The following is an 8,104-nucleotide window of genomic DNA, read 5'->3' as shown; positions in this document are numbered from 1 at the left end:
ATTCTTCAAATACCTATTAATGCTTTTTGTTTTTGTAAAAGAATTTTTATGTGTGCCAGTACATTTTATTCAAAAATAGCTTTGAATAACATTTATCATACCTAACTCAAATCGAGGGCATAACGAACGGATCCAAAATTATATATATACCTATAAGGATGATGTATACAGGGTGACTGGTTGAACGAAATAAATATTTAAAGTGGCGAATGAGTAGCTGATACCCACCCCGAATATGTAAAAATATCGCCCCAAAACATTATAAAAAAAATATATCGTACCATTTTACAAATACTAATACTCTGTTCGTTTGAGCTACTCTACGAACAGCTGATTGTTAGGAAAACGTCGCCGCGCCGCGCCCCGCGCTACGAGCGCGTGTCAAGCCTCTCTCGCTTAAAATGTTTTAAAAATAATTCCATTTTCCCTTCATACTTTGATTTTGGCTTAGGACAGGCAAAAATACCAATTAAACTACGATAAATTATTTTTTAAAGTACACAATATTTTAGGCAGTTGTAAAACACAAACTAAGCTAGTAGGTATGAGCATGGTTTGGTATTTTTGGCGTATTTAAAAAATGGAATCATACCTATTTACAATAATTAATTTTGATTAAATTTACAAATTTACGGCAATCTTAACAATGTACGGGTGAAGACCGTCTCTGTGTAAGAGTTTCCACACTGTCCATTGTGACACTCCGAATCGTCTTGCTGCATTTCGAGTACTCTGGCGTGGGTCATGCTCAAAGTATTCAAAAATCGCTTCTTGTAGGTCCACTGGATACGGATCCCTTCCTCGCCCTTGAGCATGCGAGGGCACAGTGAACTGCCCAAAAGTCCTCAAACGAAAATTGAGTCCTAACATTAAAGTGTAGGATGGAACTCGCCGATTAGGGAACATTTCACGGTACAGGTCCCTAGCACCACTAACTACATCATTTGCCATAACATAACACCGTATCATGTCCCAATACTCCTCATTTGTGTAGTGATAAGGCATCGTTATGTGTCACTGCACTCCACGGAATTACACAGTTGAATAGACCGATGTATCACGGAAAACAAAGATCGGCGCGGCGGCGGCGGCGCGTGCGTTTAATCGCAAAATCACAACGTCCTGACTTACAGAAGGGCGTAAGCGAACTAACCCGGCGGACGGCGGGACGCGCGGGCGGGATTGGGGTAGCCGGCGCAAGCGGCCTTCAACGAGTAGTGGCGGGGGTGTCTAATGCACATGCGCAGAAGATTTTGTTTTGACGAACGCGGTGTCACGCGCAGAGTAATACAAAATGTTAGAGCCAGTATTTTCTTTAAATAAAAATGTTTAATATTTTTTTTTTTTACATAGTCGTGTTATTTTTACATATTCGGGATGGGTATCAGCTACTCATTCATCTCTTTAAATATTTATTTCGTTCAACCAGTCACCCTGTATAAATCTCTCAGTAGATATTTCGAGCACTGAAATTATGGATAAAATTTACTACAGTGGAAGATGCTTCATATTGGCTTGACTCTTCAAATCATTTTGATGCAGATTGTACCTAGTCGGCAAAAATATCTCATGGAAAATTCTCCATTCCACTTAAACCGGATGGTGTAGTTGGCCATTTATGGAATGCTGACTTTTGAATGAACCGCTTCCGTTCCTCTTCCGTTTCAAAAGGATTTAAAAAATGCAAACGTCACTTTTAAAATAAGAAAAATTAAATAAGTCACAAGTTTCTATTACTCTTAGAATATAAATTTTATGTTTTATCAGTTCGTGGTGACGACCAAATTATTTCGTTGTATGCAGCAAAAATCCTTTGAACCTCAGTAGCAACTGCTTAAGAATTACTTTTCCTGTTACTGTGGATGCCACACACGCATTGCTTATCGTTTTTTTTTATTATTATCAAGCCTATCGATTACTCGTGACAAATTTATTAGACAATATAATGGACGACCCAGCATTTATTGTGCCAAAAACTGGACTCGACACATACGTCGAGTTTATATGGTCAAATAAAAATTATTGTAACTTTTTAAATAAAGTTTTCTATTTCATTTTGTTATAACTTTTTGACTATTTGATGACCTCAAAGTACGAAATTTCCATTAACTGTTATTTATAGTTTGCGTTACAGCGATGCCATACGAGTGCGTTACGTCGTCGCAACTTTATGATTTCAACGCACTGAGTGCCACACGTGCAATGCGGAATAAGGAATCGCAACGTAATTAGCCTCTTTAGCACCTCTCCACGCTTTGTCTCCTGGCCCTTCATCCGATACGCACGCGTTCCGTCGCCGCGTGCCGTTTCAATGCACTGTCGCATGTATTTTTGTTATATGTCGCACGCAACGTCACCGCACAGGTATCGCAACCATAGATATAGAAAAAAATGGGAGATTTGGTATGAGGGCAAAGCTCACGTTGCCTCGATATGCCCACAATGCGCAAATTGTGGTGTGACGCCCGTAAAACGTGAAAATGCCAGTTGTAGCGTAAAAACTTGTAAAAATCGGAGTGAAAACAACAACTTCAAAACTAGTGTGATAACGTACCACCGGATATTTACATTTTCAGTATTCGGTTATTATTCAATGTATTCTTTTTGTCTCCATATAAATTTCTAGACTCAAACATAGTGATGTTGTGTAGTGTTGAAACTCTTCCAAAGAGTTTTAATCGTGTGGCCCATCCAACAGTTTTTTGGGATCAAGAGTACTAATAGGTTAACCCAGCTAAAGTTTTTACTCTGCTTTGAGCTACGTAGGCTTCCAAAAACATGTGTTGCTAAGGTCCACAACGGCCCGATCGATTGTGTTTCCCTGTAGTTTGTGGAGTTACAACCCAACAACATGCTTCGTCCTTTAGCTGCGTCCTTACAGGATTCACGTTGATCTGTACCAGTAATTTAAAACCTATGAAGCAACATGAATGCAATAAATGTTTTGGGTTTGAATTATCTTATAAATTTACCTTGTACAAGATTATAATTATAGCTTGTACAAGAGTTTCTGCAATTAGATATGCTGCGAAAACATCGTTTTTACACATTGTTTCACTTCTAAAGTTTCGAGTAATACTGAATGACAGCTCGCGCATTGATGTGGTAAGTGCGGCGACAATGTCACCACAATGTAGGTATTTGAATAAGTTCCCGCTTGTCTTGGCGGGGGGCAGTAGCCGTGGTCGATTTCATCCCACGGTGATGCTAAGAGGCACCCACGGGCCGGTCGATGGAGCTACGGTGGTCCGAGGAGGCGGGCGTTCCGTGCGGGCTCGTCTTGGTCCGCGTCGATCGGGTCTGCGAGCATGTACGCGTGGAGGAGCGTCGCGGAGGAACAAACGTATCGACGTATCGTTGTTGCCGTTCGTCCTGTCCTTCGCGACCGAATTTGAGCGATAAGCCTCCGTTCGGTGGGCGCTCCAAGAGACTGTCTTCGGAGAGTTCATGTGGATAAGCGTAGGGTATTGCGGCAGAACCTACCAACAGATCCATCGGAGAGGCTGGGGGAGCATCTACCGAACTTCACAGTTGAGGGGACGTTGCTCTGACCCCCATGGCCCCTGGGTAGCGGTCTCAGGGAGGTTCGTCGCCTTGCATGGAGGGGCCCGAGATGGGAGGCGTCTAGTGTTCGACAAACCTTACATTTGGAGTCGGGGGACCGTTGCGTTCCCTTCTCGGGGAGGGGCTGCGCTGGGCATGCCCAGCTGCTGACGGAGCAATAGCGTACCCGTACCTCCACCAACAGCAAAGAGTCGGAATACCCCAGTGGTTTAATACCCAATACATGTTAAAAAAACTGAAGATCTCTGGGGCATATCAACTAAAGTTATAGACTCAGTTATTAATCTCATTTCCCCACAGTTAGCTGTAGCTTTCAATAGGTGCGTTGACGAAGGTGTTTTTCCCGATTTAATGAAATACAGCAAGGTTATTCCCTTATTCAAAAGCGGTAGGAAAGTTGATCCTAGCAACTATAGGCCCATTTCAATTTTACCAGCTTTAAGTAAAATATTCGAAAAGGTTATGCTAACTCAATTACTGTCCTATTTCGGTAGGAATCATATTTTTCATAGTGAACAATACGGGTTTACTAGTGGTAGATCGACTAGCGATGCGGGGGTAGCGTTACTAAAACACATCTTTGATGCTTGGGAAAGGTCCCAGAACGCTATTGGTGTTTTCTGTGACCTCTCAAAGGCATTTGATTGCGTTGATCATAATACTCTTATTAGTAAGCTGGAACATTACGGTGTAAATGGCAAGGCGTCGAAACTTGTCTCGTCATATCTCAACGGTAGAATTCAGAAAGTAGGCATAAATGGAGCGACTTCTTTGGGTTCTCCAGTAAAAAAGGGTGTTCCGCAGGGCTCAATACTTGGACCTTTCTTATTTCTGATTTATATTAATGATCTGCCATTCTTTGTTAAGGACCATTGCGAAATAGTGTTGTTTGCTGATGACACATCCTTGATTTTTAAAACAGACAGACATGACATTAACTATGACCGTATTAATGATACCCTCTCTAAAGTAGTTTATTGGTTTAATGCTAACAATTTATTGCTTAATGCCAAGAAGACAAAATGTGTTAAATTTGAATTACCTAACGTAAAATCGACTAGTCCAAGCATAGAAATAAACGGAGAAAAGTTAGACCTTGTTAATAAAGCAGTCTTCTTGGGAGTGACCTTAGATAGTAAACTTCAGTGGTTTCCACATATATCGTCCCTGGCCAGCAGATTAAGCTCCGCTGCATACGCAGTCCGCAGAATACGTGAGCTTACCGATGTTAGTACTGCTAGACTAGTTTACTTTAGTTACTTCCATAGTATAATGTCCTACGGGATTCTCATGTGGGGTAAAGCGGCAGATATTCAAACCATATTTGTATTGCAAAAACGAGCGATTCGTTCTGTGTACCGTCTAGGCTCTCGGGTATCTCTCAGAGAAAAGTTTAAAGAGACTGGTATCATGACTGTGGCATCACAGTACATTTACTCAAATATTTTATATGCCCGTAAAAATATACATAATTTCAATAAGAAAGAAGATATCCATAATATTAACCTTAGAGCTAAGTCCAAACTCATGGTACCACGATTATCTATATATATATCTATTCAATATAAAATAAAATTGTGTATGACATTTTTTTTTTTATTATTGATTTTTTTATTATGATATTCTACAATTATTGTGATAAAAATGGTACGTACCTGTTATGGTATAGGAGATTGCATGCTATTATGCGTAGTAAATACCTACGACGACGGAGGACGAAACTTGTTTACAACGCAACGGAGTAAGTTGCATTAAACAATACAAACGTGTGATCAGCGATGTGCCGGTTGTCAAATAGCGTCCCCACCCCTCCCGTGCGTCAGTCTGCGCGTCTTTTGTCTAACCGAACTCGGAGCGAACGAGTTGTATAATTTTATTTATTATGTAATTACGTAACCACACTATAAACGCACACAGTAGGTATATATATATATATATTTGCTATATTTAAGTACTTTTGCGATCTATAATATAACACACAGCATTAACACAACGTACAAAGAACACATACGCAATTATTTAAGTAGTTTATTTTATTTTGTGACACACACGTCCGTCACTCATCTCAGCTCAGGGCTCATTGAAAACCAGCTCCACAGTCAATTGCGGCTGTGGCATAAGCTGAATGAAGTCCTTTTGCATACGCCACAACCGCACACATGACAGTACAACATTTGTAGTTGTTATATTTAGTATTTTTTGTTTTGCTCTTTGTTTGTTATTGTCTTATTTCATTTTATTTTAATTTTGTTTATTACGTCTTTTTGTTTTGTTTTGCTTGTCTAAGTAGTATCAATATTTTTTTTTTGTATCTATGTGTTGTGGCGTTGCAATAAATGTCTATTCTATTCTATTCTATTCTATTTCGTTTAACCAAGGTAAACAACTCTTTTATAGGGAACTGTATACGTTTTTACAATAAGATTCCGGAGCATATATTAAGTTTATCATTTCCTAAGTTTAAAAACTACATTAAAAATATTTTGATCGAAAAATCATATTACAAAATTGAAGACTACGTGTTAGATAAAGATGTATGGAAAGACGACATGGCTCCTGAATCCACACAAATTTGATTCAAAATGTATTCCATAGCATTTAAGTTTATTTGAAAAGAGCAATCCCTAGAGTTTCTTGCTCGTTCTTCTCAGGGAGGTCAGCGTAGTGAACGAGCAGTACCTTAAATATGACGTTTTCAAGTGTAAATTTATTTTACCTATGGAATAAATCATCTTTGACTTTGACTTTGACTTTGACTTTGTTTGGTGCGGTTGAGCTGCTCCCCTACAGGGTTCAGCCCGGTCCCACATAATCACACACATCTGTAAGCAGATTCTCCCAGGGCAAAGAAAAAGGTTGCGACTTGTATTGCCTATTTCTTTAGTTTTCTTTGATTGAAACTAAAATTTGTTTGCCGTTTATCAAAAATATACCCGTAGAATATGGGCTGCAGTGATAGCGGCGAGTGTTGTGGGTCACTGCGTTGAGTTTGACAAATACTGCCTATTCTTTGTTCGATGTATTTATCAATGTTTGGGCACAAAAAACCACGCTCTATATTTTTGTTTGCACCGCACCGAATTGGATTTACAATAATTGCTGTAGATATCTAGCAGAAGAGCCACCTAATTTAGGTAATGTGAGCATTACGGTTTTCGGTTTTGAACGACAAGGGTGCTGGTAAAATTACAGACATTTGGGACTTGTCAACTTATGACTTAGGTAGACGGGTGCAGTGATAGTGCCCTCCGATTTTTATCTAAATAAAATAGCATAAGTAATAAATAACGAATATTAATACAAAAACAAATGTTAGAATATATTACACTAAACATATTTATATTTAGTGTAACATATTGTAATAGTAAGTAAGTCAATAAATATGTAACAGTATAAGAGATAATGTAATAGTGTTATGAGAAGAAATGTAATAGAAAGTAATATATGTAAATTTAGAGTATAAGATAATCAAAACGTATAAATACGTGAGGCGCACTATAAGTTTCCGGAATGAATAAGAAAAAAATACTGTAAATGGTCAGAAATGGATTTATTGTTTCCCAAAATTCATTGTTTCTCCGTTGGAGGTAATGCACTATTTCATACAAATGAACCAATTTTGAAAACATTTATGCCACTCCTCCGTGACAATCTCTGAAACATATTTTTCATACTCTTCGACAACCTCTTCAGGTGGTGAAAATTGTTGACCACGTTACTGGTTTTTAATTTTTGGAAATAAATAAAAGTCACAAGGTGGCTTTTATTTGGCGATCGGGACTGTACGCGGGATGGCTCATAATGTCAACGTTGTTCACCTTCAAAAATTCATTTGTCTGTCTGGCCGTGTGAGAACTGGCATTATCGTGGTGCAAGATGATACGGCGTTCACGGTTATTTTTACGGAGTTTGCCAATAACTTCCGGCAAACAAATGATCGTGTACCAATCTTCTCCAAAGCGACAGTAGCCACGTTTCCAGTTTTATTAAAAAAAGAAGCAATCATCCGCTTAGAGGCACTTTGCACGCGCGCCACTTTCCTTGGTTTCGGCTCATTTCAAGAGACCCATACGCTCCATTGCTGCTTTGATTTGGGAGAGTAACTATTAATCTATGTTTCGTCACCTGTTACTATATCCCACACCAAGTTTGACGCCCCTTCGTTGAATCTGGTAAGCATGGCATTGCACCAAGTAACGCGATCCGTTTTTTGAACCTCTGTCAAATTATGTGGGATCCACCGAGTGCACAGCTTTTTCATTCCCAAATGTTTGTGTAGTATTGATTGTATTTGACTCATGCCTATGCCAAATATCCTCGAATCTCATAAGTAATCATAATATATAACATACATATAACATAATAATCGCATGGTAAGTCACATGCCTGTCTGTTTTGATCATAGGACGCACAGGATCCATGTTTTTGTTGTTCACAGCAGTGGACGGGCGACCATCATGAAATTCGTCACTGAGATTCACACGACCGCTTTTGAATTCTGCAAACGAGCTATAAATAGTCGTCTTACGTGGTGCTTCAT

The sequence above is a fragment of the Hyposmocoma kahamanoa genome, unplaced genomic scaffold, assembly GCF_003589595.1.
Source record: "Hyposmocoma kahamanoa isolate Upper Pololo Valley unplaced genomic scaffold, ASM358959v1 87, whole genome shotgun sequence".
Classification (NCBI taxonomy): Eukaryota; Metazoa; Arthropoda; class Insecta; order Lepidoptera; family Cosmopterigidae; genus Hyposmocoma; species Hyposmocoma kahamanoa.
Note: the sequence above shows the minus strand (reverse complement) of the source record.